Below are 20,757 nucleotides of genomic sequence, written 5' to 3'. Positions count from 1 at the left end.
AAACTGTCAGAAGTTAGGTTGAGACCAGCATCTTAAACCATATAGCATAATAAGTGCAAAAATGGGTATACAACCTGAATATGAAAGGTCACAACATAAGTTAGAAGGAAATAAGATCAAGTGCTTTCCTCCTATGTTTAGGAGGAAAATTCTACACCAAATAAGGAAGATAGGCAATTGCAAGTGATAAAAAGAGACAATTTTGATTACACCAAATAGAAAGGTTTTTGCACAAAGAAAACTCCAATTAGGCAAGCTATGGGGGTGGGGAGTAGAGGGGGTGGAGAGAAGAACCTTTCCAACAGATGTCTAAGATAAATAGGGAATTAACAGAAATTATTAGGCCACTAACTATTTCCCAATGGAAAAGATATCAATGAATATGAACAGTTCTCAAAAGAATTTCAAACTACTAACAACTATATGATTGCTCAAATCATTAGTAATAAGAGAAATGCACATCAAGACAGTTCTCAGATTTTACCTCACACTTAGCAAATTGGCAAAGATAACAAAAGATGGAAATATTTTTGGTAGGGCTACAGGAAGACAGGCACACTAATACACTTGGTAGAGCTGTGAATTAATTTGTACTAACATTCTGGAAAGAAATTTGGACTTATGCCTAGAAAGTGACTAAAACTTTTCTATCTTTTGACCCAGAGATTCCACTACTGGGCATATTTCCCAAAGAATTCAAAGGCAGAAAGGTATGATTAGATATGGAGGGCAAGGGAGAGTAAGGAGTAAAAAAATGACTCCAGGGTTTTGTACTTAGGTGATTAGAAGAATGATGGTGCCATTTAAATAGGAATAGGAAATCTTTCTTGGAGGACATTACTCAAATATCAGAGATGAGTTCTATTTTAGATATGTTGAGTTAGAAATGAAGGCATGGTTGGAAATACCTTGGGTGAGTCACTGTTCTTCTCTGAGACTTGGTTTTCTCAACTATGAAATAGAATAATAGTTAACACTACCTTACAGGATTATGATGGAGAAAGTACTTTGTACACATTAGTGTCATATAAATATAAACAATACACAAAAAGAAATATTACATGACTTGATTTTCCTTTCCCCTTATGTGAGGAGTAGAGCATCCCCTCACAGTCAAAGGGATGGGAAGTTCCTTGGCTAACATGTAATAATAATAATAATAAAAATGATAATACCAGCTTGCATTTATATAGTACTTTAAGATTTGCAAAATGCTCTATAGATATTATTTGCTCCTCACAACAGCACTGGGAAGTGAGTGCTACTATTATCCCCATTTTATAGACGAGGAAAATGAGGTTAAGTGACTTATCCAGGGTTACACAGCTAGTGAGGTCGCATTAGAACTCAGTTCTTTCATGACTCCAGGACCAGCTTTGACCCACGTTATTAACTAACTATCTACCAATATATGATTTATACTTCAGAGTTTAATTGCTAGCCTTCTTCAGCTTTCACATGGTCAGCAAAGTAATTGCAACACATGAAACCATTCTAGGTTTTTTTAGCTAGATTTCTAGTATGGAAATAATAAGAGAGAGGGGCTAACTACAGTTATAAACAGCTGGCTCCCATTCATCAGGTGGCTTGGCATGGAGTCATTTTTTAATAAGGGTGAAATAAATGGCTTATGTCACAGAAACATGCCAACTGCTGGCTGCTTGGCTCAGCAAACAGCCCTGTGTCTGTGGAAGGCTGAATTAAGACCTACCTTAAAATAAATATTTGTGATTCTGAAAGCAGCTTTTGCTTTTTAATGTCTATCAGTTTCAGGATGCTTGGAGTCCGCATATTGATTGATGCTTATGTTTAAAGAATGGAGCCCTGCTTTGGAATAGTAATTGCTTGCAGGAATTGGTAATCTCACTAAAGTGATGACAGGTTACTTTAAAAGCTTTTGTTAAGCATGGAAAATGCCTGATTTCACAATTAGGGACACAGTTACTTTCCTTTGACTTCCCACTGATGAATACATAATAACAGTTAGTGAAGGAAAAAAAAAATAAGCATTTCTTGACTTTTAGGACCGCGTCTTTCTGATGTGGTGTTATCTCTTATTAGATGACCAGAAATAAACAAGAAAGACCTTGGCCTCTCAGTTTTCTGCATCTTGTGCCAAATATGAGTATTCGGTGAAATGTGGGTGAAAAGGGGTCTCTGATGTTTATCTACCCGTAGTTAGGTGAATAAATTTGAATTAACTGTAAAGTTGTCTTAAAATTGATAACTGATAGCGTCAGGGTTTTTTGTTGTTGTTGTTATTTTTAACAAAAGCGTTCTATTACTAAGTTGGAAAACCAGAGATCTGAGTTCTAATCTCAACCCTGGTTACTAAGTGCTTGGGTGACTTTGAGTGAGTTACTTCAACTCTTGACATGAATTTCATCTGAAAAATGATGGAGCTGGACAAAAGGGGTCTTCAAAAGATTTTCTAGTTCTAATATTTGATAAATCTTGGTTTATATCATTTAGTGCATGTTTCTTCCATGTAAATTCATTTTGGTAAATTGCAAAGCTTGTAACAATAATAATAAAAATAATGATAGCGAACATTTCTATAGAACTTATTTACTGTGTGCCAGGTGCTGTGTGCCAGGCACTGTGCTTCTCTCAAGGCTTACGTACCTCCTTTGACATCAATATATTATGTATTTTACATTGGACCCTTGATATCATTGATGTAAGGACCATAGGCATATAATTATTGGTATTTTCTTGATTGTCTTTTTTTAGTAGTAATATCTTTGGTTTTCCCCAAGCTTTTGATATCCTCCCACCTCTCAGATGCTTTGGTAACTCAATCCTTCAATGCCCTTATAACCTTAAACACAGATCTTCTCTGCTTCATTTTTCTAGTCTATTTCTACCTGCTCATACAGTACATGGACTTTCACATTCAAATGTGGGGCTCCCCTTAATAGAGAAATGAGTTTGCTCCCCAGATCTCCACAGATCTTTAAATTTTTTTGTCTGTTATTCTACTTCTAGTTTGATTTTTAAATGTGCTCAGGATAACTTCTCTTGGGAATTCTCCACAGTATTCCATCAATTTGTTTTTCTTTTGTGGGTTTTTACTATTTTATGAGATAATTTTCTGCCATCCCTCTTGGTAAGATGGGTTATGTTCTTAACCATTGTTGTCTTCAGCTGCTCTAATTCTCTACTTGGAAAGAAGATCAATATTTTCTGGCTCAGGCAGTTACAAGGCTTTTCTGGTTCCCTAATTGTGGTGACTGGTTTTACAGCAGTTACACTTCCTTAAGAAATTTTAAGTCTGTTGTCTGCTATTATTTCCATTATCAGGTTGGAGTTCATTTAAAGAGGAATAGTTTGGAGTTTCTTTAATTGCATGCTATATTTTATCACTTTTTGCTTCTAGTTTAGTCCTGATTGTGACCCTGGGAAAATTACTGTAGCAGCAAGCACCCCAACATACTCAGGGTGGCTGCCAACACAAGTTCTTAGATCTGCTTTTCTAAAGGAAAGCAACCCAAAATGGGTTAACAATCTTGCTTTAATCAAACATATGTCATTTACCTAGTTCAGGGGATAAAGGTCAGCACCCTGAACTTCAGAGAATACAAACAAAATACAAACAAGTTATAAGCAGAAGTTACAAGCAGCAAACAGACTTCCAACTGTCTGACCATTGTATCCATATCTACTCAGAGTTACCAGAGAGGGGGGCACCAACATTTGGGTTTTCAAAGGTGGGGGGGGAGAGGGGATCGATGGCTGCCCAGAGTCTTGTCTGGCCAAATCACACGACACTTCTCAAAGTGAGCCCCCAAACAAAGCCTCACATCAGGGTTTATATAGCATTCTCTTGGCTCAGAGAATGTCACAACCCTCTTGACCCACTGCCCAATCACAGAGCACCAAGGTGTGGGCATTCCTAAAAACCAAGCCTCTCACCATAGGTTCCAGGTGAACTTAAGCCTATCAAAGGACCTAGGGGCAGGGAAGATCTTAAATTCCCATTCCCATAACAATTACCTAACTTATGTTTGCCTCAGTTTCCTCAACTGTAAAGTGGAAATTTTAATAGCACCTACCTCCCAGAGTTGTTGTGAGGATTAAATGAGATATTTGTAAAGCACTTAGCATAGTGCCTGGAACAAAGGAGGCACTTAATAAGTGCTTATTTCTCTCTCCCTTTCCCTCTCCCCCTCTCTCTTTTCCCCCCTTCTCCCTCTCTCCCCTCCCTCTCCTCCTCTTCCTCTCTTTCCCCCGTCTCTCCCCTTTCCCTCTCCCTTTCTCTCTCCCTCCACCCCTCACCCAGTCACAATGTGTCAGAGGAGGTATTTAAACCTAGAACTTCCTTATTCTGAGACTAAGTCTTTATCCATTATGCCATGCTGTATATATTTTTATATATGCACATGTATGTGTCATGTTATGCTCATGTGTATGTGCATGTGTGTTGCATATGTACAAAGCTATTGTATGTGTACATACATGCATACATATGTATAGTGTACATTTGCATGTGTATTTAAAGTTTAAAACTGAACTACCTCTTTGAGGATATTTTATATAAAAATATACATGTAAACATATAAGTAAAAAACAATGAAACCATGAAGGAGGATAGGATTGTGTAGGGGTATGTAAAAATAAGTACACCCTTTCATTGATGGTGAAATTGTAAGTTTAAAGTATCTTTTTTGAATCTCAAAGGGTGCATTGATGGGATCGATATGAGAGTACATACATTATATATATATTTGCATGTATATGTATAACAAATAGGGGTGTGTGTTTGTAGTTATAAAAACTTGGGTAATACAGTTTTACTTGCCAAGTACATTTGTTAGGTTATACACATAAACATGCACACTTCTATGGAGAGAAGGAGAAAAGGGAGAAAAGAGAGGAGAAAAGAGGAGAAAGGACAGAGAGAAAGACAGAAAAAGAGAGGAGAGAGGAAGGGGAGAGAGAAGGGGAAAAGAGAAGGAGAAAGGACAGAAAGACAGAAAAAGAGAAGAGGAAGGAAGGTATAAGAGGAGAGGGGAGAGACAGAGATACAGGGACAGAGACAGTAAGAGACATAAGAGAGATAGAGAGAGGAAAGTGAGATTAAACACATTGGGGAAATACTCTGCCCTCCTTCAACCCAAGAATTTCTGTGCTTGATTGGTCCTTTGTTGAGGTCTTCTTTTTGTTTTACTGTTAACCAGACTAATCTAAAGTTGGAAGGAAGCAAGCCTATAAACTATTTCTATTTTATTGTTTTATTAGCAGTTACTAAATATAAATAGATTCCTTTATAAGTAAGAATGTAAGCTTCTTAAAAGTAAGGATTCAACCCTGGAGTCAGGAGGACCTGAGTTCAAATTCAGACTTAGACACTTGACACTTACTAGCTGTATGACCTAGGGCAAGTCACTTAACTCCAATTGCCCTGCCTTCCCCCCTCCAAAAAATAAATAAAATAAAAATAAGGATTGTTTCATTCTTTATTTTTGTATCCCTAGTGCCACATCTGGCACACAATAGACACTAAATAGATGTATGTTGATTGATAAGTATTCTTCCAATCAGTTTCTTAAACAACTCTTGGATACATATATACCTTACTATTTGTATGATTTCAGGCAGGAAACCTTATGTATTAGAATATACATTTATTTATGCCCAGTTATGTCAGAATCAAATAATCTGACAGTTCGAAAGAAACTCAGAAGTCATCTTCTCCACTATAACAATATTAATAACACTTATACGGCTCTTTAAAGTTTGAGAAGCACTTCTTTTTTTTTGGAGGGCAATTGGGGTTAAGTGACTTGCCCAAGGTCACACAGTTAGTTTTGTGTGTGTGTGTGTGTGTGTTAAGTGTCTGAGACTGGATTTGAACTCAGGTCCTCCTGATTCCAGGGCTTTTGCTCTATTCACGGTGCCACCTAGCTGCCCCTTGTCTTTCATTTTCAAGGAGGATCAGTGACATCAGGGGTGATATCAGATATCTTGACTTGCTCAAGAATTGGATTTAAGTGAGGCAGAGTTTCACAACGTTATCCACCGCACTCTCTTTCCCAGAGTCATCAAAGTCCAGTAGCAAGGCAAAAGTCAAGATGAAGGGCAGTGACTTGGAATACAGTGACCTTGGCATCTTCCCACCATGTCTGATCAAGCTCAAAGTGTTCCACAGCACCTGCTTCAGCCGTCTTCATGAAACAAATGGTTCTCATCTGACCATTCCTCAAATGGTTTTCATCCATATATTCCATCCAACTGCTAATTCCTATTCACATGATACCCTTCAAATACTTAAAGATAGCCATCATATCCAGGCTGTAACCCATCTATCGGTCTTTTTTTCTCTAAATGTCATACTATTTTATTCTCATTTTATAGTTGAGAAAAACAAGGCATCAGAGGTTAAATGACTTGCTCAGGGTCATACATCTAGTAAGTATCTGAGGCTGGTTTGAATTAGGTCTTCCTTGACTCTGAGTGGTCTGCAGTCTCATCCTTACCTTCGGGATGTTTAGAACATCTGGTAACATTGTAAAGGCTATGACAACTTCATAATTACCTGACTATCCAAAGTAGGTGGAATTTAGAAATTCTATCCATGTAACAGTTAGTGACTGAGCCAAAAGCTTTCAGAGAACAAGGGAGTCTGAGAAATCAAAGCAAAGTCTGACTCTCAGCTTCCAAGGGCTGAGCAAAATGCCTGCCATGTCAGTCTATGGGTGCAGAAAAGATAAATATTACATGTGTTGAGATCTCAGCAGACCTTGTTAAAAACAGCCGTGTATGCGGTATTATAAACTGAGAATGACTGGAATTAGGGCCCTGATACTTTTCTCTCGTCTTCAGAGGCTGGTAGAGTGAGGTCCAATCACCAGTTCCTGACTTTTTCCCCACTCACTCCAGGAAGGGTATAATTTTAGCATGATGAAAGGCAGTCTACGGGTTTTTGATAACAGAAAATCACAGACCATTCTCTTGTGTGGCCAGGCTTATCTAGACCATTAAAAGAATCCTAATTGTTGGAGAGGGGGCAGAATCAGAGGATTATACCTATAGACCTTAATGAGCCCTTCCTTTCCATCTAAAAAACCTAGGAGGGATTCAGCCCAAGTCCTCCTTGTGATTTTTGCTGATGTTTGGGTTTGAGGATAGCGTAAGGGAGGGGCTGATTGAGTAAATCAATCATGTCACCCCACCCTACTTGCCTGAGTTACATTAGAAAGGCTTTAGCAGGGATTCCTAACTAGCAGTTTGTGCAGCTCCAATTTTTCTAGATGATCTAATAAAGACTTTAAATATTTGCCTCGGGGAAAAAGATTGTTGTGGTTCAGTCATTTTTTTAGTTGTGTCCCCAGCGTAGATACTGGAATGGTTTGCTATTTCCTTCTCCAGATCATTTTACAGATGGGGAAATTGAAGCAAACAGGGTTAGGTGACTTGTCCAGGGTCACACAGCTAGTAAGTGTCTGAGGCCAGATGTGAACTCACAAGAATGATTTTTTTCTGACTTCAGGCCTCTATGCACTGTGCCACCCAGCTGCCTCTCCACCCCCAAAAGACTACATTTCCATGAAGAACTCAACTAGCACCTTGATTTGCTCTTAGAAAGATTATATACAAATACTAAGAATGAGAGTGATCTGACTAGGTTTACCCTCCCTGCTTTCTCCCAGAAAAAGATACCAATGCCTAGCAACTAATTTATTCCTTAGTTACAGGCAAATTTTGCAAAATACAACCACTTGATAAATTCAGTTTCTATATCCTTCTAGCTTCTTTCCTGAGTTTTTTATGGTCTGTTTGCCATGAAAAAAAAAAATCCCTTTTTTCTTATTCTCAGAAGAGATGTATGTAGTTATTCAGTGTGGCTACAAAACAGATCCAGGGGAATTAAATGCCTTCGGAACCGCGAATCACCACGGTGATGGAGAATGTGTTGTCTGTGTCACAAAAACTGTAGCTTGTTTTTGTCTCTGTTGTCATGGGGTTAGCACGAATGTTCTTCCTGCAGTAGCCTACAGGAGTTAGGAGGTTGCCAAGGAAGGCTGCAGAATCTCCTTCCATGGTGATTTTTGAGAGGGGTGGAGCCAATTCATGGAAGTATTTATATGGTGGACATTGGATACATGGCACAATAGTAGACACTATAGGGAAAATATGATTATTGTTCGCAAGTAGTTTATATTTGAGTTCAGACAGTAGGCAAGCAAACACCCAGGATGATTAAATATAGACAAAGTTAGATAGAAGTTATATACATAGCCTTTGTATATATTGTGCAAAGGAAAGATACACACTGGTAGAAATGGGTCTGGATAGGCAGTTTAGATTCTGTTTGCTGAAAGAATGAAAAATAGGGATGTTTAAATATATGTCAGGTGCTGGAAAGTGGTACTTAGGGTAAAAAGGTGATGTTCCTGCTCTGCTTTTCAGCCGGCCAAGGCAGGATGGGGGGAGCAATCACAATCTTTTAATTCCAGTTTGACTCTAGTTTTGAGGTGCTGTTACCCTTTGTCCCTAGGAACCTAACTTGGAATGGGAGAAGTGAGAGGGGGAGAATTGTGCCAGCTACAACATGGCAGGGGTACAGAGTTCTAGCACAAGGGAGGGGAACCCCCAGGGCCTAGGCCTACTTCCTGACTCAGATTTTTGGTCTGTGGTTGTGATCCTTTTCCTTTGATTTCCTCTGTGTAAAAGAACATTCTGGCTATACTATGAAAAGGGGTTACTCATGGGGGAGGGGAGGGAAGGAAGTATCCCATAAAGCTTGAGATTTACAAATGCAGTTAAAATCCCAAGGATTATTTCCCCAGGGTTTTACTCCATAAATTGGGGAAACAATTCTTGGAACTTGTCCTAAGCACAAAAAGACTCAGTACTGCATTCTTTTGTCCCTTCTCATTTTTCATTTTCAAATTAGTAAAAACAAAACAAAACCAAAACCCCCACCCCAAACCTGCGAAAAGACACCTATTAACTTGATACTACCGCCGCAGAACTGCTTTAATGGATGACGGTGTGTTCAGAGAGACCACAGGACGCTGCTTGATAATATCAAGGATGACTAGATGGCACAGATATGTGGAAGAAAGATGTGTCCAGGACCTCTCCCAGACATAGATTACTTGTCAGTGAGGGAGGAACATCTAAGACCTGAATTAGCTGCAGAAAGGATGAGGAAGAATAGTCACAGAGTCATGCCATAAAGGAAGGAAAAGGAGGAAAAAAAAGTATAGGGAACAGAAGATGGAGGGGTGGCAAAAATAAAACAGAAAGAAAATAAGCCTGCACATCTCCCTGCTTGACTGGGATAGAAATTGAGTGAGCTTGTCCCCATCTGACAATGTTTAGAACTTTCTCTGGTAGAAAGAGATAAATTTCCAGTGCCTCCTGAACAAGGTAAGGGGAAGCCTAGGAAAGATACACAGGAAGGGAGCAGTTAGGTGAATAGAGCACCAGCCCTGGAGTCAGGAGGACCTGAGTTCAAATGTGGCCTCAGACACTTGAAACACTTACTAGCCATGTGACCTTGGGCAAGTCACTTAACCCCAATTGTCTTGCCTTCCCCCCTCCAAAAACCAAAAATAAATAAAGATAAATGGTGAAAGCTATCTTAAAAAAAAAAAGACACACAGGAAGGAGATATATGGGAGAAATGAATTGAGGCAGTAAAGGTATACAGCCCATTCTCTCTTCCTGCTAAGATTTTTAGATTTAGCCTCTTGACAATGAAGCTTGAAAGTATGATTTTTTGTTTTGTTTTGTTTTCAGTGATATTCCTATTTCCAGGGACATCCTCAGCACCTTATACCAGACCTGGCAATTAATGCACACAGCAGGTACTTCATAAATGCTTGTTGACTGATATTTTGATTATGAGCATGAGGATTCTTTTTCAGTGGCCATCTTCATTTAGTCACCAATTCCCAGTTAAGGAGAAGACACTGTTTTTGACTTCAAGCAGTGGTTACAGTGCCTAGCTTGCAGTCAGGAAGGCTTATCTTTGTGAGTTCAAATCTGGCCTCAGATGTTTACTAGCTGTGTGACCCTGGGCAACTCACTTAACCCTGTTTGCCTCAGTTTCCTCATTTGTAAAATAAGCTGGAGAAGGAAATGGCAAGCCATTCCAGTATCTTTGCTAAGAAAACCCCAGTGGGGTCACAAAAAGTTGAACATGACTGAAATGACTAAACAACTGGAATTGCTTTTTTCTAGCAGTTCATCTGAATTACTACATAACTTCAAACTCCATTTTAGTAAGTAGACTGTGACAAGCTCAGGGTAGGCACTCATTTTGATAGACCATTGACTTTATAAAGGCAATATTTCAAGAATCATTTCAAAATGAAGATGTCTAAATAAATTGTCTCTAAAGCACTATTTAATGAGAGAGCAATTTTGTATCCTTAAATAGCTTTGAGGAAGGTATTAGGGGCTTCTAAAGATCCACCAGCTCTTTGAGACCTCCAGAGCAGTAGTAGGGAGCATATGGACCATAGAAACATCTTCTAGGTCAGGAAGTAGAATGACTAAGACTTGGGGATTTTCTTGTGGCATTCTATTAGCCCCTACTATGGAGTGTCAGAGCTAGAAATAAGGGGCTTTATTGGTCAGTCAGCCAGCAAGCATTTATTAAGCATTTACTATTCTAGGCACTATGTGCTAGGCCCTGGGAATACAAAGAAATGGCAAAAACCAACTCTTGCTTGCAAGGAGCTCACAGTCCAATGGGGCAGAAAATAAACAGACAAATTTTTATATACAAACTCTCTACTGGATAAATAAGAAATAAATAAGAGAGGGAAGACACTAAAATTATATATTTTTGGATAAGACCTCTGATTTCTTTGGTGTAAGGAACTCCTGGTATGTAATATCAATATAGTATTATCATATAGTATGTAATATTATATCACTATAGCTCAGCACCCACTCTACAACTTATACAGTTACCCTTCCACATTTCAGGATTTAGGAGCATGGTGTTCTCACGATCTAGAAAATCAGTGTAAAATTTTTTGGCCCTCCCTTAGTACCAGAGCAACTCTGAATTTTTTCTTTTTCTTTTTTGGGGTGTTTACAGTACCTTATTGTAAAATTTGGGTTAACTATTTGGTTACACGCTGTGTGTTGAAGGCTGCTGGCCTTTGTGTGTCATCTGTGGCTTTTGCAAAATTTCCCCAAAATTCCCATTTAACATCTTATGCTGACCCAGATGCATTGTAACCTGGACAGGGAAAGTCTCACCGTAGAAGGGATAACTGTAGTTTTAAAGTGTTCCTTGGGGCAATGAGTCTTGCCCAGGATCTAATGATCATCATGTAGCAAAGTTAGGACTGGAGCCCAGGCCTTCTTCAGAGGCCAGCTCACCCTCCACTATGCCTTTGCCTCTCTTTTGCAAATTCTATAAATAGATATGAGCTTTTATTAATTTTAAAAGTTTAATAAGAGGTCTAGTCTATGCCATGTTTGTAATCCTTTCAGAATATAACATGTTGCATATATAACACTAAATTAATGATGACAGTTAAGAAAGTTGGAACCATGAGCAGGAACAAAAGATTTACTTGGGTAACCTGAGTTAAATTACTGTTAAGTAGTTTGTATACTCTCTGGGCTTAAGAAGCTCTGGGAGGTCCTGGAACCATCTTCTGGTAAATTCTCCACAACCTGCTTTTGTCCTTTCTAGTGACGATTCTAATCCTTTAGGAGTCAGAGGATTGTCTAGCAGGCGTGGAGAAATCTGGATACTTTGATCACTGACTCTCATACCCTGAGGATCACTCTTAGTGCTTCTTCCCATTGTTGTCCTAACTCTGCCCACTCTACTTAGATGCATTTGTCTGTGTTTCTCTGAAGTCATAATGATTTCTACCGTTTCTTATTTTATTTTCAATTAATAAGCACTTCTTTTCTCTCCCTACTTCCTCCTCCCTCCACTGACAAAAGAAAAACACAAACAAAACCCTTGTAACAAATACACATAGTCAGACAATTCAAATTCTTACTGGTCACATCCAGAAATACATGTCACATTCCACATTTTGAATCCATCATCTTCTTCAAGGAGATAGGTAGCAAGCTTCATCATCAGTCCTCTGGAATGAAGGTTGGTCATTGCATTGAAAGGAGTTCTTAAATCTTTCAAAATTGCTTGTCTTTACAATGTAGGGAGATCCTATTGTCCAAGTGAGACTATTAGAGTTGGAATGTCTCTCTCTGAAGGTCAAAAGGGGAAACCAAGCACAGTCATGAAGTTATGACATGACTGGACTTCAATTATGGGCAGAAAAAGTGAAAAACAAATGTGGCCTCCTTACATAGTTGGAAAAAGAAAATGAACTATGACTGTGCTTGCTGTTCAGCTGTCCATTCCTAGAGGGACAGTTACCCAACATTTCAGAAATGGAATTTATCGCTTGTATATTGATGTGTGTTTGCAACCATTTTTTAAAATTTTCTTTTTCAATGCCCCTTTCACAGTTATGAGGTTTTCTGGGATGAGGCTGATCCATCTTGAAGGATTACACATGACCAAATTCATTTCACTCTGGATGACAAATTGCATTTGAATGCAAAGGGTGGAAAGGCCAGTTCTGTTATCCATTAAGTCGACCAGCCTTCCCTAAAGTATTTCAATTATGAGAACATGTTGGAATCTCCAAGTGCTAGATGTTACTGCCTATTCCTAACATAAATGATCCTTATGAATATAGAAATCTGCACTTACTTAGAATCCTAATTACTTGCTCTATCAAAAGGAAACAATTCTTGGGTTATGACATTATAGTCAGGGAATTAACAGGATAAACTTCACAGTGCCTAGTATGGTGCCATTCACCCTAAGGGCACTCCATAAATATTCAGTGATCATTAGGAATTTTCAAAATTATTGGTTCCATGAGCTCTAAAAATAATATCTATACAGAGAGAGCCTTCAGAGCTCTACTTTGGTCTTTCAGAACCAGAGCAAAATTATGAGTATAAAGCCTTTGGCGCAAAGATATATTAAGAAATGCAAAGAGGTAAACAAAAGCATATTTCCTACCTTGGTAGCACTTAATGAAGAGGAAGCAAATATGAGCTTTAAGATGGATGAAGGTTATTTCAATTCAAGCTGCCTGCAGGCCTACCTGCCCATCCCACATAGCTTTGTTTAGAAGAATTGCTTTGCTATTAGGTCATGTTTATTCTGTCTGGTTGGATTGATAATGATGGAGGGATCCCAGGATGCCTAAATTAAGACATTAAGTGCTACAGTAATAATAAGACATTAAATGCTACAGTATATATGAGTATGTGAGCAGGCACATAGAACACAAACAGTAAAAACTGATCTAATTCCAAATTTGTTGCTTAATCCAGAATTTGGGATCCTGTAGTTTTAGGGATTACCTAGTGAAATGTCATTATCTTCAAGATGAGAAAACTGAAGACCAGAGAAGCAAAGGATCACACAGGTAATAAGGGGAAGGGTTTGAATTTCAATCCAAGTCTTCCGACTCTAAATTCAATTATCTTTTTTGTTACAATATGTTTCCTCCTCTGGGTTATCCAGATAGGGAGTACATTAAAGATTTTTTTTTTTTGCTTTTTGGAGAGCAATTTGGGGTTAAGTGACTTGCCCAAGGTCACATGGCTAGTTTTTGTGTTAAGTGTCTGAGGCCAGATTTGAACTCAGGTCCTCCTGACTCCAGGGCCGGTGCTCTATTCACTGCACCACCTAGCCATCCCTGTACCATCTATTTTGTTGTTGTTCAGTTGTGCCACACTCTTTATGAGCTAATTTGGGATTTTCTTTTTTTTTTTTTAAGCAATCGGGGTTGAGTAACTTGTTCAAGGTTACACGGCCAGTTATTTCTGGGTGTGGTGCTAAGTATCAGAGCCCAGATTTGATCCCAGGTCATCCTGACTCAGGCTGGTGCTTTTACTCACTGAGCCACCTGGCCGCCCCTAATTTGGGATTTTCTTGACAAAGATACTGAATGGTTTGCCATTTCCTTTTCCAGCTCATTTTACAGATGAAGAAACTGAGGCAAACAGGGTCACACAGCTAGGAAGTGTCTGAGGCCAGATTTGAACTCAGGAGGATGAGTCTTCCTTTTTCCCAGCCCAGCACTCTAGGGTTCTTTTCTACAGGCTTACTTACATCTCAGGGGAATCTGGTCCTCAGTGTTGGTCTCTTCTTTATCCCTAAGAATCATTCTCATCTCAGTTAAATAGATAGTTCATGAATCCCTAGTCAGGTTACTCTAATTTGAATGTACAAATCCTCAAATATTTAAACCTACTTCCCTTTGGGATTATTCTTCTTCCTTTTCCATTTTCACTGCACATTCAAGTGAGCACCATTGTCAAGGATTCTAAAGGCTATCTGGATTTTTAATAGTGTCACAAGCATTAAAAAAAAAAAAAACAACTTAAAGAATGCTACTTAGGGGTGGCTAGGTGGCAAAGTGAATAGAGCACCTGCCCTGGAGTCAGGAGGACCTGAGTTCAAATGTGGCCTCATACACTTAACACAAAAACTAGCTGTGTGACCTTGGGCAAGTCACTTAACCCTAATTGCCCTCCAAAAAGAAAAGAATGCTACTTAAAGAAATAACAATTATTTGTGTGGCCTCACTATTTGAATTCACAAGAGAGGCAAGGAAAAAAGAACCAGCATGATTAGCTTCTTCTTTGTTGTACCCTCTGTTGGGGAATGGGCAAAAGCAAGGGAGTGCATGAGAGGTATAAAAGGTAAATGGAAAGAAGGGATCTCCAAGTTCATTTCATCAGCAAACTCCAATTCTTGCATGTCAAATAAATGCTCTCTCTGGCTTTGGGGTGACCCCATTTTTGTCACAGTATCTCAGGCCAAAAGCTCCTCCTTGGTACCCTAGTCCTGGGGAAAAGTAATTCAGTTGCCAAGCAGCTGAACCCAAGATGGAAAATTTCAGCATAAGGATCCTGGTGGAGATGACATACTGGCTCCAATATGCACCATTCTTTACCATCTTCCATCATCCTCAAAGTCAAGACAATGGCTTCTTTCAGTTACATAGGACCAAAACTTGTCTCTTTCCCAAGATCAACAAAGGCATTTTGCCCTTCAGACAAAAACGCCAGTGCTCTCCGTCTAGTTCCCAGATTGCTAACATTCTGACTGATCCCTGGAGGGAGTGCTGTATTCCACCCCCAGGCTGGAAATTTTCTGTTCCTTACAAAATCCTGAGGTATACTAGGCATCTGCAAATAAAAATCATAAAGTAAACATCAAGACTTAACAGAATAAAAATGATTAAAGCAGAACCCCAAGTAATCATCTTAGGGTATCAAAGAAGAGATACGTAAGAGATACAATACAGTATAAAATGGGGATTATTAATTTTTTTTCATGGACCCCTTTGGCAATCTGGTAAAGCCTAAAGACTCTTTCTTAGAATAACGTTTTTAAATGCATAAAATAAAACACATAGAATCGCAAAGGAGGCCAATTATGTTAAATAATTTTATATATGTATACACATATATATGTAAATTTATATAAAACCAAATTTATGCCCCAAGTTAAGATCATCTGCATAAAGCATCACTTGACAGGCTGTATTGTATCTAATGTGGCTTATATCTACATTACATGCATGACATGTAACATGCACATTTCATGAGAACACATGCATATCCATAGTACCCAAGCTAATAACAGCAAAACAAAGTAAAGACACGAAGATGCTTACATAACAATAAATAATACCATAAGCATGAGCAATTATGCCAATAAGGAGATAATACTGTACAATTCACAGACAAATGCAGCTACAGTAATCCATAGCAGGAGCATATAAGCAAATAAATGGTACATATTCAAATAAGTGCACTTAAAACATGCAGTAATTAATACAGGCATCAATGAACATACTCAATATATGCAAAGTATACATTACATGGGTAAGTTTAGTATTGTTTGTTACATGTGTAACCTCTTCTCTGATTTCTGCTGTGATTATCAAACAGACCTAGCTCTCTTATGACTTGCTGATCTATCTTCGCTTGTAACTGAACTAGTTGATGATATGGGCTGTTTATAATAATCATCAGAGTCATGGAGCTGCATTGCTAAATTTGAGCTGAAGGGTTTCACTGTAAGTTTTTTCTTTTTTTAAATTAAATCATTTTTAGTTTTCAACATTCACTTCCATACGTTTTAAATTTTCTCCTCCTCCCTCCCCCCTTACTTCCTAAGATTGGCTTGCAATCTGATATGTGGTCTATACATGCATTCCTATTAAACATATTTTCACCTTGGTCATATTGTGTAGAAGATTTATAACTAATGGGAAAAACCATGAGAAAGAAAAAACAAAGCAAAATAAAACAAAATAAAAAAGAAAATAGTCTGCTTCAACCTGCATTCCAACTCTATAGTTCTTTCTCTGGATATGACTGGCATTTTCCATCATGTGTCCTTTGGAATTGTTTTAGGTTCTTGCATTTCTGAGAAGGGCTAAGTCTATCAAAATCAGTCCTCACACACTGTGGCTGTTACTGTGTATAATGTTCTTCTGGTTCTACTCATTTCACTCAGCATCAGTTAATATAAATCTTTCCAGATTTCTCTGAAGTCCACCTGTTCATCATTTTTTAATAGCACAATAGTATTCCATTACATTCATATACCACAACTTGTTTAGCCATTGCCCTATTGATGGGCATCTCCTTGATTTCCAATTCTTTGCCACCACAAAAAGAACTGCTATAAACATTTTTGTATATGTGGGTCCTTTTCCAATTTTTATGAGCTCTTTGGGATACAGCCCTAGCCCTTTGGGCATAGTTCCAAATTGCTCTCCAGAATGCTTGGATCAGTTCACAGCTTCACCAACAATGAATTAGTGTTCCAACTTTCCCACATTTTCTCTAACATTTATCATTTTCCTGTTTTGCTGTGTAAGTTTTTTCAATGCTAAATGTTCTAAATAGGAAAAAAGTTACCTCTGGGTTCAGACTTTTCCTTTGTCCTAACTGACATTTCCCTTAGTTCAGGGCAGGTTTTGCTGGGTTATAATACAAAATATTTTTTACTCAAAACATTGCTTTCTGAGCTATTGTCTGTTTGAAATAGTTTCTGGATTACTGGTAAGTGATTTCTTTTACTCAGCATCTGGCAAACTAATTATCCACAACTTCTACTCTTCTCCCCATCAGAGAGTTCAACTAATATTTCTGTGGACAATAAGTGCTTGAGGGTAAATTATCTCGACAGGGTCCCTAACAGTCTCTGGGACTACTCTATAAATAAGCAAGTTGTACAGTCTAACTTATTACTGAAGTTATAATTTAGCATTGTATAATTCACCAAGTTATTTTGAAGGAAGTGCTCTATAAACCTCAAAACACTACCAGAACATCATATTTTTGACTTCCAGAAATATGGAAGACTAGGCATTTTTTATGATCCTCATGACCTCTCAAACCTTTCCAAAACAGGAATTTTCTGCCAGAGATAAAGCAACTTCAATTTTTTCCATGATCTAGGATGCCAACAACCTAAATAAGGCAAAAGCTTGATGAACAATAGAGAAGGTTAATATCCAATCCTGAATATGCTCACTCAGCACCCCATCACCCACCATCCACCATGCTCCCAGCAACAGGGCTGCACAAGCTGACACACTGGCTTACAACAAAACTGCATACCACAGGTTCACCCTCCCCCCATCAAGTGCTGTGGAGATCCAAATGGCAAAAATTTGCTCAGGCTGCAATAGCAGCAAGAAGTAATAATACCCTGAGTCTTAACAGAGATTGGCTAGAGACTAGAGCAACAAAGGGGAAAAGTGCAGGATGTGTGACTGTGCCAGGAACAGAACTTAAATTTATATCCTAGCCTCCCACCTACGCCTGATGCTATGGAGATCCAAACTCCAAATGGCAGAAATTGGCTAAGGCTGTAATAATATTGTGGTGGGACTCTGTGGCTCTCAGCCAGAGAACTGAGAATCAGAGGGAATGGGGACAGAGTACATGTGTGTGACTGTGCATATGCTAAACCTCAGAGAAAGCACCCAGCATCTGGCTGGGTCCACTTCTGTTCCTCTAGAAGTCACTTGGGGGTCAGAAATTGAGACTGATGAAACACAAATTGCCCAGCATGGGAAAAGACTGAGACTTTTTGAGATCCAGCTCCCAGGGAAATGTCCAGCAAAGGGGAGGGAGTCAGAAAGTGAACAATTGGGGAAAGTGGGAAAAGGCTCTTTTGGATGAATGATGAAAGCTGTGTTATAGCTCTCAGTCATATCATAACTCTCGGCAGCATTACAGTTCAAACTAGAGTTCATGACACCCAGGATTCTCCTCTAGCCTTGACACACTTTGGAACTATATGCAGTCATTTTTAATAGAAGGTTAAGCAAGTGTTTTGTAAAAATATTTTGCTTTTTATTTGTTTTTTAGTATCAATCCTGATGACACTCAATATTTTGATATGGAATAATTAAAATAACAGAATTTTGGGAGGGTTTGGTTGTGACCAGAAGTGCTGAGCAGGCAGACATACTCATCATGGTGACAGTGGTGACCTCTGCTTTGGGATAGTGAAGGAGAGTGGGAGCCTGGGATCCTTTTCTCCCCTGCCCCCAATGCTGTGAGCCTCCCGACACTGCCCCAATTCGACCCTGACCCCTGGCTGGACAATGGTGAAGTATTTCCTGGGCAGAGCATGCTCTGGAGCTCCTGAGACCTTTCTGTCAGTGTTACCCCAATCCCTACAGCAAGCACATGCTGATGGAGGACATCGTGCCCTGGAAGGTGCTGTCCAGGTGGCTACTAACACAAACCAACGTGACATTCCACTGACCAGAGGGCTTCTTTCCCATTAATGTAGTGCAGTTGGTGTACATGCTCTAGGACTCTATGGTGGACCCCCAGAACCAGACCATGACTACTTTCACCTGGAACATCAACCATGCCCAGCTGATGGTGGTGGAGGAAAGATGTGTTTACTGTGTGAAGCCTTAAAACGGTGACGAGATTGAAATCTGACAGCAGGCCTGGGTCTCCTGAAATTTGTCTGCGGGTCTCCAGAGCCAAACAGGAGTGTGGCCTAGCTAAATTCAAAAGTAATGTGACCAAGACCATCAGTGGTTTGAGTACATCTTGGCCAAACTGCAAAGTGAAGTTCCTTCTAAGGCAGTTGTTGAAACAGTTAAAGAAGCAACTGAGAAGGTGAAGGAAACTGCTCTGGCAGGTATGAAGGCCAAGGACCTGGACAGCAAGGCAGCCATTGAGAAGCAGCAGCAGCAACAACAGTGTGTTTAAAGGAGTCACCCTACTGCTTCCCCTGCAACAAAAAGGCCCGGCTGCCCTCCCAGATTACCAATCCCTAAGGCTGAGAGCTTCTTGGCTAGATCTGGCATTGGGCCCAGAGCCCCAGCCCTAAGCAGGTCATCAACACAATGCAAACCCACAGACAATTCAGCTCTTGTCCCATTATCTGCCCTGTGTCTCAGTTGTAATTTATTATTAAAAAGCAATTTTCAATCGTGAAAAAAATTACAAAATTTTGAAGGGATCTTAGAGATCTTCTTCAAACTTTTCATTTTATGAATATAATGGGACTTTGTACATGCTTTGAAGACAGAGGCATGTAATGATAATGGTAATTTGAAGATCTTCCCTGCCCTTGTATTTGCAATCAAATAGGTACTTAGCACCTTGTTCCAAGTTCATGATTTGTGTCAAGTATTAAGACCCAAAACTTGTGAATTCCACAGTGGGATGGACTTGTTAACATGACTGGAAGGGGCAGAACTGGGAGGAGCTAATACTGTATATAAGGAAAAGCCCAACCTAGAGAGACAGAACTGCTGAGATCAAGCATCTGGAGACTGGGCTGCTACTGCTGGAGAGAGAGAAGAGAACTGAGAACTGAACAGAGAACTGAGAAGAGAAATGAGAACTGAGGATTGAGCTGAGAATTGAGAAGAACTGAGAAATAAGAATAGAGGAGAACTGGGAGGAAGCATGACTGTGGTGCCAGCACTTTGTCTGTCTGTTTTGATGTTACTTTGTCAGATTCGTTTGCTGATAGAGGACAGTGCTGTTGTTACAGAAGCTCTGGGACCTTGCTGCTGGTTCAGAACCTCTAAAAGAGGATTTTCATGTTGTGTGTTTACAGAAATCCCAGAGGAGCATCTTACAGACATTTTCAGAGGTCCAGGGACTATACTGATGATTTGTGTTGATTCCTCAGACCTTGTTGTTGGGTCTATGTTGATTTCACAGGCAGAAAATGAATTGATGAAGATGCAAGCAATGTAAATGGATGTTATTGTGGCTTTGTTAAACTTTGTCTTCCCAGGAACAGAAACTGTGAAGGACTTCAGGGTGACCAGACACTGTGAGCTTCAATAAAAACTGCACAAGAAGCTGGACAAAGAACTGAGAGCTGCCTGCCTTTGAACCCAGGTGGCAGTTGGATAGATTTGTACAGGAGCTGGGACCATGGAAGAGGAACCATGGAAGCTGAGAGCCTGCCTCGAGTTAAGATGAAATGACCTCTCCTTGGGCATTTAATGCAAACTGAGAAAATTATGACTCACTGTGGCCTAGAGGTGGAGAACTCTGACCTTTATATTTAGACGATTGAGTTAAGGACTTCTCCAATTAAGAAGAAAAAAAACTTTTTGATTGAAGAGATTAAGACATATGACCTAAGGGTGGACTTTGACCTTTGCACTTTATGTCAATTAAGGAAGCTCTCTTTCTCTCTCTCTCTCTCTCTCTCTCTCTCTC

At 39.3% G+C, this 20,757-nt stretch overlaps 1 pseudogene; it reads left to right on the top strand.

Moving 5' to 3' along the window:
• The first annotated feature begins 18,656 nt into the window (after positions 1–18,656).
• Positions 18,657–19,281, top strand: LOC138170159 (PRELI domain-containing protein 1, mitochondrial-like; annotated as a pseudogene).
• The last annotated feature ends 1,476 nt before the right edge of the window (positions 19,282–20,757 follow it).

The sequence above is a fragment of the Petaurus breviceps genome, unplaced genomic scaffold (genome assembly GCF_028583685.1).
Source record: "Petaurus breviceps papuanus isolate PSGF00001 unplaced genomic scaffold, PetGlider_PUasm1.0 38, whole genome shotgun sequence".
In the NCBI taxonomy this organism is placed as follows: domain Eukaryota; kingdom Metazoa; phylum Chordata; class Mammalia; order Diprotodontia; family Petauridae; genus Petaurus; species Petaurus breviceps.
This window is presented reverse-complemented; position numbering and strand designations above follow the sequence as displayed.